This window comes from Oncorhynchus mykiss, chromosome 19 (genome assembly GCF_057628025.1).
Source record: "Oncorhynchus mykiss isolate SJ-2025 chromosome 19, ASM5762802v1, whole genome shotgun sequence".
Classification (NCBI taxonomy): domain Eukaryota; kingdom Metazoa; phylum Chordata; class Actinopteri; order Salmoniformes; family Salmonidae; genus Oncorhynchus; species Oncorhynchus mykiss.
The window spans coordinates 56,676,615-56,696,514 of record NC_143040.1 but is presented as its reverse complement, the minus strand read 5'-3'; the positions used below and the strand labels follow the sequence as shown (position 1 = coordinate 56,696,514).

At 40.5% G+C, this 19,900-nt stretch overlaps 1 long non-coding RNA gene across 1 annotated transcript; it reads left to right on the top strand.

Moving 5' to 3' along the window:
- The first annotated feature begins 528 nt into the window (after window positions 1–528).
- LOC110498033 (uncharacterized) lies at window positions 529–19,424 on the top strand. Its single transcript, XR_002469762.3, has 3 exons — window positions 529–854; window positions 15,853–16,086; window positions 17,720–19,424. It is a non-coding gene; the product is annotated as an uncharacterized LOC110498033 (long non-coding RNA).
- The last annotated feature ends 476 nt before the right edge of the window (window positions 19,425–19,900 follow it).

The following is a 19,900-nucleotide window of genomic DNA, read 5'->3' as shown; positions in this document are numbered from 1 at the left end:
CACACACACACACACACACACTAAAGTTGAGATCTTTCAAGGAAATTTGTTTCATTATTACATAAAAGTATCCCGTAGCGTCAGAGAATAGTTGTGGGAAAGGGTGCTGATTGAGAACAGTGTCTACTGAATGTGATGCTCTGCCTGCTTTGTTCTGTATCACTAAGCCATTGTCTGGGGATTCTTTTAAACTACTTGGAGATCCCTTCTCAATGGGCCTAAAGATAAGATATAGTTGTATTCGAAATGAATCAACATTTTCACATTCCCAACACGGCAAGACGCCCAATCTTTCACTCCACAGACCGGGGGATACCAAGCCCCTGCCGATGTGCTTGGAAATCCAAGGGCAGAGAGGAAGTTTGTCTCCATGCCAGATAGGACACCGGTTCACCTTCTGAACACGTAAAGGGTGCATTTATTCTCCAGTCCCTCTCACAAATCGTACTTTAAACACCAGTGATCTGCGAATAAACAAAGGCAGTAAACAATGGAGTCGAGGCTATGCCCACAATATAGGAAGTGTACATGCACAACCAAATTGCAGGAGTGTAAATTTGAATAGGACGTCACCGCTCAGTAAATTTACACAGACATTACATTTCGTTCTCTTGTTTTTAGACATAATGCTAAGCTGTTTTTTTTTATAGCACACTGATCGATATCTTGGTAAAATAATATTTTTTTGTTAAACTAGCGGGGCACTGAAATCTTTGCTTTGTGCTAAAGTCAACAGTGGCAAAGTTTGAGCTCAAATAAATGCCGTGATGTCTGCAGCCCTTTGCAGTAGCTGAAGGCGAGGTTCCACAATGGGCTCCGGTAGCTTGCCAGTAAGCATCGACTGTATTGCACAGGTATGGACATTTGATTTGATTGTATATTTCCTACATTTATTTCAATTCAATCGTTTTGTGATATGAGTTATTTGTTTGGGGAAGGCAAGATGAGAATTGAGCGTTGGCTCAAATCCTGGGCTCACGAGAAAGGTCCTCGAGCAAGCGGGATTGGATTCTATAACAACGGAGTTTAAATCTTCAAAAAGGCTGAGGTGATTTGCAAGTTCTGTGATAGAGGTGGCCTCGGTGTCTTTAAATGGCGTGTCAGAGAGCTATTACAGCTGATAGATATCATTGATGTCATCAGAGGAGCACTTGCTCTATTGCGTATGGAACTCAATTTTACACCATCAAACCCTGCGGCTACAACATTGAAATGTTAGCGTTCGGTTGGTTTATAGCCTATCTGTTTTAAACATAATTTTACGCATACCGCTTGAGAACAATTCAAACACTTTAATCAATAGGCCTATGTGGAATTCTAAATGTCAATTTTTTTATTCCATTAATTAGCTATCATACATTATCCTCATTCTTTTCACCATCTCATTGGTACCCATTTACAATTGGTTAAGGACTTCTAATGATAATCTATGGCTAATAATAATAAGAAGAAGAAAACAAGGCTTCATTTATTTCTGCTTAATAATCTTACTGTATAAAAATATACCATTGTGTTTAGAAAATAATAGTAATAGTAGTAATAAAATATGTAATGTTGAGATAAAACCGGGGACAGTTTTTCAATAATTAATTCCCCCCCAATCTCGCTCACACAAGGAGCAAGAGCCCTCGAAAATACCTATTACCCATTATTAAATGAGCGTATGCCGAAACTCTTCCTTTGATTGAGGGGATAACCCCAGTCAAGCCTCCTCCAGAGTGGAGTGAAATGGGAATGGCCTTTTGGAACCCTGGTTCAAAGGTAACCGGCCTCAATCTGCACTGGAGAACCTTTTTACCCAAAGTACACGAGCGTTTATGCCACTGACATCAGGTCCTAGGCCTACATAACACAATTTAGTTACCTGAGATACATGACATGGCGAACCTTCATTATTGTGTAGGACCATTTATAAAGGCCTACCTCTGAAAAGTTGTTTTCGCTCAAATAGGAAAAATGGGCAATAGAGATAATGTGCAGATGCCCTGACCAGGTAGTCGCAAGGACGCGTCCACACAAACACACACACACCAAAAAGGGTTTCAAATGTCTGCAGAGAGAGAGATGCCTCTGCTAAGGTCATGGGCGCACCATCAGTAGCAACCTCTTCACGGTTGTTATAGCAACAAGATGAGCGATGGTACAGCTTAAATTGGTAACCCAATTGAATTGCAGTTCTTACCGGTCTTCTTATTTGCATATTTCTAGATTAGGAACCAATGGCACTTCTCCAGACTGAAACCTAGTCTGGAATTCTTGGAACAAGTTGTGGTCAAACTTGGATGAAATTCCTCCTGCAGTGATCACGACAGGTTTTGTCCATTCATGCTCCCCTCTAGAGTCTGAGGCTGGATTTGCTGAAAGCTTATCTGTCCTTATGTTTGCTTTTCTATTGCACGAGCTTTGGAACAAAACTGGGATAAGGTTTCTCATAACACTGGGATAAATCGATATTAGGCCTACAAGCATCAAAACAAATGTCCAGGTTTGAAACAGGTTTGAAATAGGTTTTTATTTTTAAAACATATATTGTTTTTGATAATCTAAATTGCCATAGTTCAAGTTCTTACTGGAATTAGAATTGCATCAGTTGAATAAAGACATTTCTAGCAGTAAATTCACATAGTCCCATATAGGCCTACATTAACACCTGTGTTTTGATGGGTTTCCAACTCTGGCCCTATATTCCCTTTGAAAGCACTAGTAGCCTAAGCTCACATTCAGCCACCAGGGCCTGGAACACCCAAGTAGAACGGTCTCCCGGGTGATATCGGGACACCGGTCTAACAAGCTGTAATTCTGTTTCAGCCTATTGCAGGGGTGGGACGGTCCACATACCCCGACTTAACTCCTCTTTCACGCGAAATACTCCTAATCCCATATCTTAGCAAGGGAAACTGCTATCCCACAGTATATTAAAGGACAACAAAGTCAAAACTCAAAGCCACCCATGGTTTCTCAGCAGTCAGTTCCTCTCATGATTTACGCTCATCGTGTCCACCCATCTCGCTTCAATTATCAATAACATTAGTGGCCATTTTCTCAATTAGGCAAGTTGACACTTTGCATGAATACTTTTCAATGCTATTCAAATAAGTGTATACGCTTAGGATACAATGCATCTAGGCCTATACATTTATATAGGCCTGCAATTAATTTAGCTAAATAGATTCATTAAAAAAAAGGCAACATAGGTTGTCTGCTACTGGCGGCAAACCTATTTTTCCACTGGGAGTAATTAATCATATTTTTGTTTTTTATTATGTTTATGATGATGATGATGATGATGATTGTTATTATTATTGTTATCATCCATGTAGACTATTGATATGATTACTCCTTTGAAATGGATGATCAAATTAAATTGGTGATCAAATATGAGACAATGTTTATATGACCTCCTCTCAAACAGCCCCTTATTTACCACTTATTCGCAGGTATACCCCTTTTATAAATATCAGTGGGTAACTGGTCAATTGGGAGAGGTGGGGGTGTTGTAAAGGTCCAATGCAGCCGTTTTATCTAATTATTAAATCCTATTCAGGCTAACAAAGTACGTTGCTGTGATTGTTTTCAATTAAAATAGTAAAAAATAAACAAAAATAGGTTGTTAGCAAAGAACAATTTTTAAAACAAGAATTTTGCTAAGACTGTCTGGAAGTGATCTGAGTGGGGAGCTAGCTGTTATTAGCAGAGAAGTTTGGAACTCTCTTTCTTATTTGTCTATTAACTAATTCATCACCTGGTGATGTCACCAGGCAGGTCAAAACTCCATCCCACCAAAACAGGCAAAGATTTCAGGCAGACTTCTCCAACAGCTCCAACACAAAAAGGGGATTATCATTATTTTCACAATATCACAGTATTATTCCAACCTCATTGTGTGGAAATATATATAAAACACTGGCAAATCACGTTTTTGTCTGCACTGGGCCTTTAAACCATGGGGGCGGTTTGCAGTTCAAATTAGGGAGGTGTTAAACAATGGAAGTGTAATGAATCAGAAGAAATCAGAGAACCATTCACACAGACCCTATACCTGTATTTTGGTTACAGGGTTTGTGAAATTTCAGGAATCGTGAGTAGGTCTTTAGGTGGCTTTTATTTTTCCATGTTTTTTACCGCCAACCCCTTTCAGATATATGAAAAGGTTGGTATATAAATGCAGGCATGGTAAATTAGTGGGATTTTGGTCTGTGTATGAAAGGGATATATACACTGAACAAAAGTATAAACACAACATGTAAAGTATTGGTCCCATGTTTCATGAGCTTAAAATCCCATAAATGTTCCATTCACACAAAAAGCTTATTTCTCAAAAAATTTGTCCACAAATTTGTTTATATCCCTGTTAGTGAGTATTTCTCCTTTGCCAAGATAATCCATCCACCTGACAGGTGTGGCATATCAAGAAGCTGATTAAACAGCATGATCATTCTACAGGTGCACCTTGTGCTGGGAACAATAAAAGGCCACTTTAAAATGTGCAGGTTGGTCACACAACACAATGCCACAGATGTCTCAAGTTTTGAGGGAGTGTGCAATTGGCATGCTGACTGCAGGAATGTCCACCAGAGCTGTTGCCAGATCATTTAATGTTAATTTATCTACCAAAAGCTGCATCAAACGTTGTTTTAAAGAACTTAGCAGTACGTACAACTGGCCTCATAAAAACAGACGATGTGTAACCTTGCCAGCCCAGGACGTCCACATCCGGCTTTAACACCTGTGGGATCGTCTGAGGGAGGTGTGGGGCGCTGAGTAATAAAGCCCTTTCATGGGGAAAAACTCATTATGATTGGCTGGGTCTGGCTCCCCAGTGGGTGGGTCTGGCTGCCAATTGGGTGGGACTATGCCCTCCAAGGCCCACCTATGGCAGAACCCCTGCCCAGTCATGTGAAATCCATAGATTAGGACCTCATTTATTTATTTCAATTGATTGATTTCCTGATATAAACTGTAACTCAGTAAGATCTTTGAAATTGTTGGATGTTGTGTTTATATTTTTGTTCAGTGTAACAAATATTGTATAAGACCAAGAGGCGCATACGAAAAATAAACATTCAATATTGATTAAGGTAGATAATAGATTTTTTGAGAATAACAGATAACAAAACCAATTGATTTACTGATTATTACTAATAAGAATTTTGAGTAGCCTACTTTGGCCATTTCAATATGAGGCAAAACTAGGTGTCAGACAACCATTTTTGTTTTTCTTTTCATTTTATTTTATAAGCGAAAATATATCAAGTTAAAAAGAACTTGCACTTTTTCTTACAATATTTCTAATTTGGAATGATAATTATGCATAGTAAAAAACGGAAAAGGATACCATATATACAGTAGGCTACCTTTTATAAATGTGAATGCATGGCCAGGTTTTCCCTTACAAATTCACAGGTTCAATGCTTTGATGAGCCTATTCAAATAATTTTTAGTAATATTTTCAATGAATTTCCCAATTATTAATATCGGAAGTCATAAATACTGAAAAAAAAGTATTGGTTCCATGTTTTATAAGCTGAAATAAAAGATCCCAGAAATGTTCCATATACACAAAAAGCTTATTTCTCAAAAATGTTGTGCACAAATTTGTTTACATCCCTGTAGGAGAGCATTTCTCCTTTGCCAAAATAATCCATCCACCTGACAGGTGTGGTATATCAGGAAGAACCTTGTGCCGGGGACAATAAAAAGACACTAAAATGTATAGGTTTGTCACACAACACAATGCCACAGATGTCTCAAGTTTTGAGGGAATGTGCAATTGGCATTCTGACTGCAGGAATGTCCACCAAATCAAATCAAATGAAACTTTATTTGTCACATACGCCGAATACAACAAGTGTAGACTTTACCGTGAATTGCTTACAAGCCCTTAACCAACAGTGCAGTTCAAGAAGAGTTAAGAAAAGATTTACCAAATTAATTAAAGTAAAAAATTATAAAAAGTAACAATAACAGGTTAGAGGGTACAGGTTAGAGGTAATTTGTACATGTAAATAGGAGTGAAGTGACTATGCATAGATAATAAACAGCGAGTAGCAGCAGTGTACAAAAACAATGGGGGGAGGGGTGTTCAATGTAATAGTCCGGTGGCCATTTGATTAATTGTTCAGCAGTCTTATGGCTTGGGGGTAGAAGCTGTTAAGGAGCCTTTTGGTCCTAGACTTGGCACTCCGGTACTCCTTGCTGTGCAGTAGCAGAGAAAACAGTCTGACTTGGGTGACTGGAGTCTCTGACAATTTTATGGGTTTTCCTCTGACCGCCTATTATACAGGTCCTGGATTGCAGGAAGCTTGGCCCCAGTGATGTACTGGGCTGTACGCACTACCCTTGCGGTCAGATGCCGAACAGTTGCCATACCAGGCTGAGCTGTAACCTGTCAGGATGTGCTCGATGGTGCCGCTGTAGAACTTTTTGAGGATCTGGGGACTCATGCCAAATCTTTTCAGTTTCCTGAGGGGGGAAAGGTTTTGTTGTGCCCTCTTCTCGAATGTCTTAGTGTGTTTGGACCATGATATATCGTTGGTGATGTGGACACCAAGGAACTTGAAACTCTCTTGAAACTTGAAACCAGAGAATTGAATGTCAATTTCTCTACCTTAAGCGGCCTCCAATGTCGTTTTAGAGAATTTAGCAGTACGTCCAACCGGCCTCACAACCGCAGACCACCTGTAACCAAGCCTGCCCAGGACCTCCACATCCAGCTTCTTCACATGCGGGGTTGTCTGAGACCAGCCACCCGACAGCTGATGAAACTGAGGAGCATTTCTGTTTGTAATAAAGCCCTTTTGTTGGGTTAAAACTAATTCTGATTGGCTGGGCCTGGCTCTGCAGTAGCCACGTCTCTCCTATACCTCTGTCTCTATAGGCTGCACACGTCTCTCCTATACCTCTGTCTCTATAGGCTGCACACGTCTCTCCTATACCTCTGTCTCTATAGGCTGCACACGTCTCTCCTATACCTCTGTCTCTATAGGCTGCACACGTCTCTCCTATACCTCTGTCTCTATAGGCTGCACACGTCTCTCCTATACCTCTGTCTTTATAGGCTGCACACGTCTCTCCTATACACACCTTCCTCCCAGACACATCTCTTAACTCTACACACCTCTTTCCCATACACAAGAGAATGTCTGAGATATGAATGGAAGAAAAATATATAGAGACAGTTTTGAGGAAACAACTGCTATTTGAAGTACAGGTAACACTATACATTACAGTTGGCTTCTTATTTATTGACATTCTCAGAAGATACATTCCAGACATCATTTCGGATTTCACCAAGCAGAGCAGAACAGGTAGTGGTCAGAGGGTCAGTATAAATACCTGTCACGATAGGAAAAGGAGGAGGGGGACAGGGTGACTGTGATGTGTCTGTACCTCTCTAACACGGCGATGTGACATTTCAGACCAGGGATTCCTGAGCCAGGCCGCATGGCCTTGTGGTCCACACACACACACACACACACACACACACACACACACACACACACACACACACACACACACACACACACACACACACACACACACACACACACACACACACACACACACACACACACACACACACACACACACACACACACACACACACTCTCACAGAGAGGCCAGTCAACAATGCCCATTGACTGCCTGGAGGCAACAGCTGACGGGACAAGCACTGACCTGAAGACAACCTATTCAGGGCAGGATCGGGTGCCTCTCAGTCCCCTGCTGCTTTTGTATCACTCAGAGTGGATGGATTGTTGGTGCTTGTCCTACAGTACGCATTGTAGGTCATCATGGTGAGGAGAGATATTAACCGAAGAGTCATATACGCAGTGATGTGGATACGAAGTAATCAGTAATACAGAATGCACAGCCTTGTGTAAAAACAGGATTAAGTGAGAAATAAGAACCAAAATGTACAAGTGGTGTTGATTCTTATTGAATAAAGCAGAAGAACATGAAATGGGGAGCACAGGCAAGGCCTTTGTCTCTGGAGGAGAGAACAGTGAAGAGAGGCTCAGGCATGCTAGGATGGAAGATTAGCTTCTCAAAGAGATACATGAAGCTCAGGAAGCCCACGGCAAGATAATACATGTGTTCAACCATGCAGCAAGACACTGTATTAAATCAAGATTAGCGAAGTCCAAAATATGAATCTAGGTATTACCGGGACTGAAATGGAGAAGTTATGCATGTGTGTTGTGTTGTTTAAGTGCTTCTATAGCCTTTTTCTCTTACGTGTATATAGAATTTGTCAGAGTCACATTTCTCTATGGGTTTGATGCAAGTGTTTGAGAGGGAACCATGTTGGAACACCACCATAAAACATTATTTCATTCAGCTGTGGTAAAGAGATTTCTTCTCAGTTATCATTGGTTGAGCCGACATGATTCCTTTATTCCCCCTGAAGCCTGAAAACCTTAGAGTGGGGTTTTAAATTCAGACTGGCATAACTGATGGATATCTAGCTGAAGGGTTCTCTGCCTTGGACTCAGGACTTGTATTTCCTTTTCCTGTGTCCATCCAGTGCAGACGTTCACAGGAATGGCTGCTAAGCTCTCTCCTCACCCACCTCCAATCCTAGGGAGCTGAGGCCTGAGCCCACAGGCCAGTCAAAGCGAAGGACATACAACTCATTAAAAGTTAATGAAACCTATAAACGCAGTGCGCCAGCGATTCATTTAAACCCCAAAGCAATCTCCTCTTCCAGCAAAGGCAAACAAGCCCGTGTGGCCCCCCAACGCTCTACTCTGAATAACAAACTACGTAATATTTTCTTCTGTATAAGTTCCCTATGCAGACATGTTCAGTGTGATAGGCTATCTTACAATGGGACTTGTCCAATTTATTGAACGCGGGGAAAAAGTGTTCTGCAGGGGTGAATTCTGTAATCTGCTTCCAAGTTGAATTTAATACCTTTACTTTACACTGCCTCAGCTTGTCATATATGCCTTTTCAACATTCATGAGAATCAATGACATTCAAATAATGTGCTCATTTTAATACCATACGAGTGAGAAAAAAATCATTGTTAAATCCTGTATTTGTTCTCCTTCATGGTATAACAGTACGGAGGACTGCTCCTGATCTGTGCATTGTTTACCATGCATAGGCTATTTCAACCCTTTAAAGCAACCCACCCCTCTCAGTCTTGCCCAGGGAAGCCCTCATATAATAATAGTTCAACTCAATTTAATAACAACCAATCGACAGCAATAACATGTAAAAGTGTGTAAAGATAAGTGTCAATTGAAAACTAAGTGTAGAACAATAACCACCCACTTTAACATGACCTCCCACGGCCCATAGAGGTATCCTCCAAGGATTCAAATTAAATTCCCTCCATGTGTAGCAGCACTGTCAGCCATTTAATGAATTCTCATACCCTGACTTGAGTTAAATGAATCGCCAATTGAATCCCATATAAATGTCATTTATCATGTACAGGCTGATGCTCAGCTGAAGGGTCCTGGAAAGCTGGTTGGTGTCTATAGAGCAGTTGAGCAGATTACCATTAAAAGACAAGAGCTGTACATTTCCTCTAACAGAGTATTCCCCTGATACACATGATTTAACCCATCGCCTGTTCACCGCTGTCTGTGAAATAGTCTGGAGTGGGGTTTAATATCCTGTCTGATGAAGAAGTCACCCATCCAGATGTATGTGTCATGATCGGATACCTTTATTTTCCTATGTGCTATAGCGGCAAGTATTCAACTGTTTATACCAAAGACACATACAAAAATGTTATTTCTGGTTTCTTCAATGTATTGGTGTAACACACCATTGACATTGTTTCTGAAAAATATTGTTTCCACTTACAGTAGCGGTGTGTTTGGGATTGTCTGAGGTTTCAGAGACTGTTGCGTTACTATAATGATGCAAATTTCAGGTGGGGTCATACTTAAAATGAACATTGAGTCAGTAAGCTGATGTATACCACTGGGCAGATTGATGATTGTCAGTGATCTGTTTATGAAAGGTAGTTTGTAAAGGACTAATCCATACAAATGCTACAGCATCGTGTGGGACAGTGCTAATTAGTTGAGGATGGAAATGCACACCAGCCTCTCACAGAGGTTTGAAGAACGGTGTGTTTTGGTTTTCATGATTAGAAAAACTACAAGATCAACACATACAATTCTACTGTCATAGTCAGGATGGCGTCGTATGGCTTTTGCACCGTAAAACAATACATTTCTGATGATAGAGGAGTTGTTAAGTAGGACTGAATAGGAACAGTTGTCTGGTTTGTTGTCTCTGGCATTAGAAACCAAGCATAGTTCGCAAACAGATATAGCAGTGTCACAGATCCAAAATGTTTCATATATAGTTGCTAAGTAAGCAGTGATTTGGGATGATTTTGTGGGTGACAGAAGGTTCTAAGGTTACTTTGGCTGTTCTGACGGAGGTTCCAGACCCTATGTCCCATTCCACCAAATGTCTGACCAGATATGCTTCATGACAGCATCTGCAAGCTCTGTCAATTTTCTGCCAAGCCTGAGTCACGTACCTATCATCATCATCATCATCATCATCATCATCGAAAAAAACAAACAAGAAACTTTTCAATTCACCCCCATAACCCCAAATCCTGGACAGAAGTTGATCCATCACTATTCATACCATTGTACTGCCATTACAACAACTAAACACATCATTTGTGTTTCCGAAATCCATCCAGTATGTATCCAATACCAAATGTCTGGTGACTGAAAGCCTATACGTAGCGAGCAGGGGTGCATAATTGCTAGGAAACATTTGACTGAACATTTGGTGATAAAACGCAGTGGTCGCCCCACCCCCCCCCCCCCATACCCCAGCTTAAAACTAATTAATTCGGGATCCTGACATAAACTCTCCAATCCTTTGACAGCTTGGAGCTGAAATAAAAATGCTAGTTCTCCTGGGAACGGCAGGAGATAGCCGGCTCTTTTCTGGACTGTTTGCTCACAGGCCCTGAGAGCAATCTTCTCCAGTCAGAATGAAATGCAAGGACACAAACAATGTACCACGGAGAGAATGGGAGATGGGGAATGAACAGTTTGGACTATTTGCTCAGCAGAAGGGCAGTCACAATGGCCGGCGGATGGCTTTCCCATGCATCAAGCCTCTTAGTCTTAGGCCTCCCTTTGTTGCCGGGTTTTTCGCCCTGGCCAGATAAGAGCCCAGCTGCCCTATACTTTTAATTCCCATTGTACACCGTACTGTATCGTCATTTATCTGCCTACATACTGCCTGCCATGATGTTGCTGTCTAATTGAACGGGTTATCGCCTATGTATCTCGGTGGCTAAGGATCACCTTAGCTTGTGCTGCCGTTTAAGGCCTGAATCCCTTTCTCTTCGGTAAACAGCAGAGAGGTGGTTAGGGTGGAGGAATAATGTCTGACCCCTCTTCTCTCCAGAAAGGAGGCAGCACAAGTCAAGCACAGGATATGATAATGATACCCATTCACAGGTCTTTCATACTGCATATGTATAGTTCATAAGGAGCTGGGCTCACCATGAAGGAAATGCAGCTCAAATACACAACTAAGACACAGGGAGGAGCCACCAAAGTGAAATAGACATTTCAACACTGTTTTTCAGTCTCAGACGTTGACAGAGATGTCCTTTAGGCTCCTATGCTGCTGAATACTGCAGACGGCCCTTGAGAGAGCGATCAGATGCAGTCATTAAATTACCTAATGCCAACTCAAGTTAGAACCAAATAATGCCAGTAGTTGCCGTGACTGAGACCAGGATCCACATTGTGGTCTTTTGTTTCAGTTTGTTAGTTTGTGTTTGCGTTTACATTGACTAGTTATTAGTGGAATTTGAATTCAGACAGTTCGTTTGTAATGTCTATTTGACAGGCACAGCAATTACTACAGTTCCCTCTAGTAGTATTCTGAGGAAATGTAAAAAGGGTAACAATTTCTCTAAAAAACATCTGATATCATACACACACACTCAAATACACACCCATCCCCCACCCTAAAGGCTGTAATGTCACAGGGCCCTGTGGGTGGTCAGATCCAGATGCTGAGAGGATGGTGGTGGAACATGTTGCCGTTAATTCAAAGTTACAATGAACCTTGTGAGGTTGCTGCCATTTTGTAGGTCATTCCTGTCATTGACTTGTCAATTTCTATTATGCATTTTATGCATGGATTATAATTCAGAAGGACAGCATGTGAGCCTCATTATCCCAGTGTAAGAATGGGCAATTACAAGCTGGTCATGTTTCAAAGAGATGTGCTAATACCTGCTCCAAATGGACTCTGGAACACCATGCAAGTGGAGCTAAATATCCAAAGAGGGAGCCATTTTATTTCAATGATTTTACAAAAGAGATCAAATATAAAATATAGATCAAATGCAGCTTGGATATTAGCAAAGAGAAAATCTTCTTTAAGGAACAATACGTGCTTGTTTTGGTTGAGAGTGAGCAGCTTGACAGTTTGTTGTGCCTCTGAATGTTTGGTGAGCATGTCAGAGCTCAGGTATGGGAGGAGAAATATGTGTGTTGCTGGGCTGTGTGAGCGGAGCGGCAGCAGCCTGTGGGGTGGGTGGTGCTGGGCTTGGCAGCCCTCTCAGCTTCACGCTCCAATGACCCTGAAATAAAGCTATGTTCATGGCATTTTAACACTGCTTAAGGTTGTCAGTGGCCGTGTAATTTATGACTTCTGAGAACATCAGTTTTGGGTTCCGTACAACACATAATCTCCCAGCATTCAAACATGGAGAAAGAGCCAGTGAGTCACACAAGATGAAATGTACAACACTCCTCCAATTACCCCAAGCACTGTCGACCTCTAGCTCACCATGCTGTTGTCTTGTGTGTCAGAGAGCACTCGGAGGACTCGCACAGAATTTATGTTATGATGCTTCAGGCCTTCTGACATGTACTGTGTTCTAGGTGGTCTTTGTCACCTGTGTGGTTGTCTAAAGCCATGAGGCTATATTCACAGCCGTGAAATATCAGGCCCTGCAGCTCCTAGTGGATGTCCAGAGGCAGAATTCATTGTCATTGGCTTCTCCTTTGACAAACCAGAGCAGAGAATGTTAGCTTCTCCTGAAGTCGAATGAGGAGATGCACTTTGCATTGTGTGTATTTAAAAATGCATGATTTATTGGCAATATTAGTTTGCCATTGTATGGGAAATGCAATCAAATGTAAATATATAGTTTCTCTCTTCAAATAAGTATATACTTTCAAGGGCATTATTTGCCTTTTTTCTTAAATTGCAAGTTGTGGTGGATTGAATTAACAGCTGATTCAACAATGTATGTCAATGTTCACTCACAATTTGGTAACCACTAGAACATTTTGTTGAATTCAATTGCAGAACAAGATATTGATAAATAGCCCTTTTCTATTTTCTTAACTAAACCATATCTCACAAAGTAAGACATTCATTTAAGCTCTCCTCACGATACGTTGATTTGATCAACTGAAAGACTTTGTACAATATAACACAATTTTTACTTGTTTTTATGAAGCATCTTACAAACCTATAAAGCTAGAATCTGTAGTTGAAACAATAACAAAGCGGTCTACCCACCTCTGTTTTGGGAAGAAGCTGAGGGATGGGCCTGGGAAAATGTTCATCCTCAAATTCATAGACAGAGAAATGGATGCAAGGGCTGACGATCCATAATATCAAAATGATAGTTTAAAATGATTTTTTTTTAGGCATTTAATTTGTTTACAAACATTGGAGTAAAAAAATATTATATTTTGGGTTCTGATGGGATACAACAGTTGAAATAAGCTCATGAGGCATTCTTAAGTTATATTCTTCAAGAATCAATGGGTATATATCACTAATGTTTATGTCCAAAAATGAATGCAGCAACTAAGGATTCTAGCTCCTATAAGGAAAATGTACAATTATGTACTACAATTAGGAAAACTACAAGTTCTCCTTGAATATTATACAATTTAGAGGCAAATAGATACTTAATGAAATGACTTCACTGTGTGGATAATATTACACGTCTTCTGTAGGACTACATACTATTTACTTTTACCAGAGCTATAGAAAATGAACAAGAACATTATTCCCCACGGAAGAATGTCAAACGAAAAGGAAAGCATTTCTTAGCGCTCTATAAATGCAATGATTTATTTCTTTATTTCTATTTTTGTGAGATAGTTACGAGGTTTTCATAGGATATTGAGAATAATTCAAGTCAATATACTGATCCATTTGTCAACAAATTGTCTGGGGGTTTCATAAAGTTACTATTTCAATTACAAGACATTTGACTATAATTATGTAACGGTGTTGTTTTTCTTGAATTCTATAAATAGAAAATTAAAACCAAATTAATTAAATTAGTAGAACATAATTGAAAAATAATTTAATATGTCTTGGAGTTGTGTTAACAGAGAGAAAATCAGCAATTTTTCTTCCTCAGCATGCAGGGTCATAATATAATTCTGAGATATCCCAAAATGGTACATAATTCTGAGATATCCCAAAATGGTACATCATTCTGAGATATCCCAAAATGGTACATAATTCTGAGATGTCCCAAAATGGTACATCATTCTGAGATGTCCCAAAATGGCACAGAATTCTGAGATATTCCAAAATGGTACATAATTCTGAGATATCCCAAAATGGTACATAATTCTGAGATATCCCAAAATGGTACATCATTCTGAGATATCCCAAAATGGTACATAATTCTGAGATATCCCAAAATGGTACATCATTCTGAGATATCCCAAAATGGTACATAATTCTGAGATGTCCCAAAATGGTACATCATTCTGAGATGTCCCAAAATGGCACAGAATTCTGAGATATCCCAAAATGGAGGTAATGTTGACTGAGTAATTGACATAAGAGCAACATACATCCATCCCTCAATTTCTAAAAGGATGACAGTTGTTTATCTAAGATTTGTTGTTGTATTCAAGTTATTTTTCCTTTCCCTGGTCTCAAAGATCTTATTTCTCTATTTATGTATACAGACAAATGACCATATATTATATAAATGGGAAACTTGCATATTTTATGACTGCAATTGTATTTTAGATCATGCTCAATATTCTATATTTATTTTATGCCAGTGTGCCTATTGTGTGGCACTTGTTTTGTGGAATTTCAGAGTATATGTTTATACTGTGCCTCTGCATTGGGTCCGCTAAACACACTGAGTACTCAGCACAAGCAGCCCACTGACCATGTCGTTCACATCACTACTTTTCTCTCTATGCGGAGGTGTCAACACCCTGCAAACACCTTTGACACACGTGCTTGAATATGGCGGGCAAGTTGGCTAAACATTCCTGGGTGTTCCCCATTCTCCTCTCTATACCTGCCTACCACTACCCACACTGAGCTGCTTTAGTTCTGTCTCTGTCTCCCACAATGCAAAGTTGACTTTCTCACAGAGAATACAACAATTTACCTCTATTCCACCTGTTTTTTTGTGACAATTTCAAAGCTAATGTTAAAAGTTGTATGCATGTATATGTTGTGTTATTACCAAAATATTAGGATAGACATTGGTATAAAACAGCATTAAGAAGTCAAATGTGTATTTAAAACAAAATATTATTTCACCTTTATTTAACAAGGAAGGCCAGTTGAGAACAAGTTTTCATTTGTATAATCTGTGAGATTTCTCTTTGCAATAGCCTATATACTGTATGTTCTTAACTGTGACTGGATAAAATGCTATGCTTTGGGAATTCAATGTTGCTATCCCATGCTTATCGGCACATCCAGCCTATTTGAGTGGTTTTGAAATGCTTGGTCTCTGAGGACGGATCACAGCAGAGCTATAACCACACATCAAATAAAGAAGGGAAAAGGATTTATGGAGCTTCTCTCTTTCTTTCTGTCTAACAGGTCTCTGCTGGGGAGGGCTCCATGGCTGTGGCGTCGGAGAGGTGCCTTCGGAGAGAGGATGGATAGGGAGGAGAGGAGGCCTCAATGTAAGGAGGGATAACGAGTAGAGGAGGCCATAATGATACATAGAAGGAGAGTACTGATTCGGACAGAAGAAGCAGATGGATTTGACTGCCACACTCATTGTCCCTTCAGTCGTGGGCTGTGCTGTGACTGCCCCATGGCACCCGCCAGGTATGTCAGCCGTGTTTACCAAGCCATCCATCTCCTACCTGCCCTTCTGGAACAGGAACCTTTGTTTGAACCATACAGTCGTTAAGCCACCCTTTGACTCGGCTTAACCCAATTTATTTCCTGGTGGGTGAAGCAGCATGGAATTGATTGGCACCTTAGTTTTGACCATTCTTTTTTTTTACAATGCTAATGTATTTAGATGACTCAGAGAAGAGTGGGTGATTGTGGTCAGGAGAGGTGGTGAGTTATAGAAAGAGGTTCTTATCATGGGTAACCAGGATTAGCAAATAAACTGGCCATGGAAGACAACACACACGTACTGGGAGGATTTCAACTCTATGACGTTCAGACATGCCTGTTATAAACAAGCACATGGTTCAAGGGTATGAAATTGAAAAGAAAATGGCTAACAACATAAGACAAACAATATGGATAATAGGATCTGAAAGGAAGGAAGCAATTATTTCCAAGTCATTAGAGCTAATAAATGGATAAATATTATTGCGGCTGTTTACCAATTGCTTTTGAATGTTGTTGTATCAGTGATGAAGTGAGTTGAGGCCAGGAGAAATTGGGATGTGAGGGGATGTAGTAAAAGCTTTTCAGTCAAGGCAACAACATCAGTTGTTCACAGCAGTGCTTTATAAAACTGCCATTAATACGATCTCTTACTCTTACCTGAATGAATCAACTTTACCTAATTGTTAATGGAACAAAGGAGGTGACATTTTCTGAGTGAAAACTCTTTAACTCTAGTTTCTCTACTGCTGTGTACCAAGCACTTTTAGTTCCATCTTCACACTGTTCCTTAAAACACAAACCTCCATTTATCTCTCACTTCTCCTCACTTGGAGAGAGCAGAAATCTCTGAATACGCCGCGCTAATGATTGACTCGTAGTTTGCAAAATACCATACAAATGGCAGCCACTTTGCTCACTTACGTTTCACTATATTTTCCGCCATACACCCTTCCACAACCTTCTCCAACTCTCATACAGTATTATTGGATTTGGGGGTTGGGGTGGGTGGACCGTGACAAACTCTTTTTTAGAAAACCATCGGCAAGTTCAGGCAAATGGGAGATAAGGGCTGTCGCTGCCCCTTTTAGTGGGTTATAAGAATGAGGCTGTGCAGACTTCATTCCCGTAAGATAAATGTGGCCTTTCTGAAAGCCATTCCATGATTCCCCTTTCTGCCATAAAGCCCACTTTTACAGGCATGAAATGAGCCCTGGACTTCTCATTCACATCATGAACTAGGGAGCAAACCAATAATATGGTACTTTAATGAACCCTGGGTGGGTAAAACAGGATCACACTTTAAATGACTTGTTCTGTACATGGTTATCATTTCAGGGTCCATGTTGGACAAAAAGAGAGATGCTCCTGATTAGATTCGATCAAAATACACATTTATTGGGAAATGTCAAGCTCTCGTTCTTATCACCAGACCATTTCTGACACGATATGACATATTGAAAGCTCAGTGATATGCTATAATAGGTGAAGTCTTGTGCTGTTGTATATTTGAGGAAAGCAGTGTTGCAGACGTTTTTCTGAGAGATGTGTAAAATGGCAAAGGTGTTTTGTTGGGGATTAACTCTTTGTGTTATTTTGGCTTTATCCTCCACAGATGGAGATGGCCTAACTTGACTTATGTGTGGAATGGGACCAATGGGATCAATGCAGTCCTGCCTACGACCTTCTCCCCGCATCACCACAGAACCACAGACACATAAAAGGCACTTTCCTCTCTGAGTGCCTATGTCTACCTGGCTACGTCTGCATCTATGAAATATCAAAGCTTGTGTCAGGCAGCGCTGAATAGAGACAAAAAAGAATCACCATTAATGATTAACTGTTCTAAAAGTCCTGGCTTTTTTATTCCCATGGTTCCCGGGTTATCTTGCGGCCATGTGACTTGCTCGCAGTGTTTTTCAAGCAGATTGGGGGAAAGCTAGTGAGCAAACACAGGTGCTTTGGACTGGAGTCGCAGACGCTGTCAGGGACAACCACAAACAAGAGCAGCAATGCCTGGCTAAATGAGAGCCCATCCCCTTACTTACTCCCTGACTAGCTTAGCTTTGTCACTGACCGCAGTGGCTGGAGATACTCACCACAGCCCAAGTCCAATGTCCTCCTAGTGTTCCACAACTTTTCCCACTCTCCAAAAAAACAAACAAATAAAATGTGAGGATTGAAGCCCACTTGGCATTCGCTCTGGTCTCGAGTATAGAGGGAGAGCAAACAAATGAATGGTGTTCCATTTCTCCCTTTCTAAAACAAACCAAATGGGGTTTTCCTAAAGTGGGGCAATTCCAGTGACCCTGGTGTCAAACAGGGTTCAACACTCCGGTACTTGAGAAGTGTAGTGGGAAATGAGAGAGAGATCTTCAGAAAGGTGCTATGGGTTCTCAGAAATATGCAGGAAGACAATCTGATTCTCAGAAAATGGAGTGGTTGATTTGATTGTTTCATGAATGTTTCATGACAGGAAGATGACGAATAAATCATGAATACATAAAAGCATATTTTCTGTCAACAAAGTATACTTTTTCGTTGTTCTGATTTGATTGAGTTCTGAAAATGTTCTTGAGTTGTTTTCAAGGTTCTATAAACACAGTCTGGGCACTTAACCCTTTTCTTTTCAATAACGTCTGTCCCTTTGTAAAACGACTGAGAGCGTTCTGTAGCACAACTTTGATAACACAATCATATGATATGTTGGCGCTATCTGAACACGGCTTTCCGGCAGCGAGATAAATGAACAGCATGATAACGTGAACAAAAGTGTGGTTCTGATTGGTTGGTCTATGAATAGAAAAAATGCAGCATGGAAAGTCTCCACAATAAGGGCAATTCATTAGATTTGTAATTTTCTACAATCTACATGACCAGGGTCCGACAGACAGCTTTTGTTTCAGTCAAATATTTATTTGTGTGTTAGCAAGTCTTTCAGTTCATACCCTGCAATTACAGTGAGCCTGTAAAGCTGAGATGATAAAAGTGTTTAAAAACAAACACTCCAAATCAACAGGAGAGGAAATGAAGCTGGAGAGAGATAGAGGGGGGGGGGGGGGGGGGGGGGGGATGAGAGAGAGAGAGAGAGAGAGAATGAGCTGGAGGTCAAAACTAGTTTCCTCTGAGGCCAGCAGTACCTTCGGAACTCTACGATCTAGCTGACTTTTTGAGCCCAATTCTCTGAGTTTGTGTGTGTGTACACAATCCAGGGACTCACTCAAAGCTGTGTTTGCTCTCCTCCAGAAACTGATTGAAGAAATATTGGGGTCCTGATGTAGAATATTGGAAATGGAAAACAATAAAAACACTATCTATAATTTAAAGTATTATTTTTTTAAGAAATATGTTTTCTACCTTTTATTGCCTGAAATTCTTTGAAACTGTTTATTGTAGCTACTACCTGCCATTTTCAATTTGCTAAAATGTTGAAAAAGAAGATGGACAGTTGAAAGAATGTTTCACTTCTTGTAAGCTTTCTTTGTGGACATGCTGTCCAGGCCTCAATAGAAACTAACTAAGGAGACCCATCTGATCAGCTCAACTCATGTCATGCAGTAGATCCCTGTGGGGATTTAATGTGAGGTGATTGTGAACAGTTTGATCTGAGGAGTTACAAATCCTCACTTTCAGAGATCTTACTGTAATTCACATGCAGGATCTGAGTCAAAGCGTGGGGCGGGTGAGTTAAAGCATGGGGGCCAAACATCTCGAGAGGATTTTAGACAACAGCTTTGTTGCCAAGTCATTGTGCTACTGTCAAAGTTGTCTAGCCTATTGTCGGACGAAACTCGGC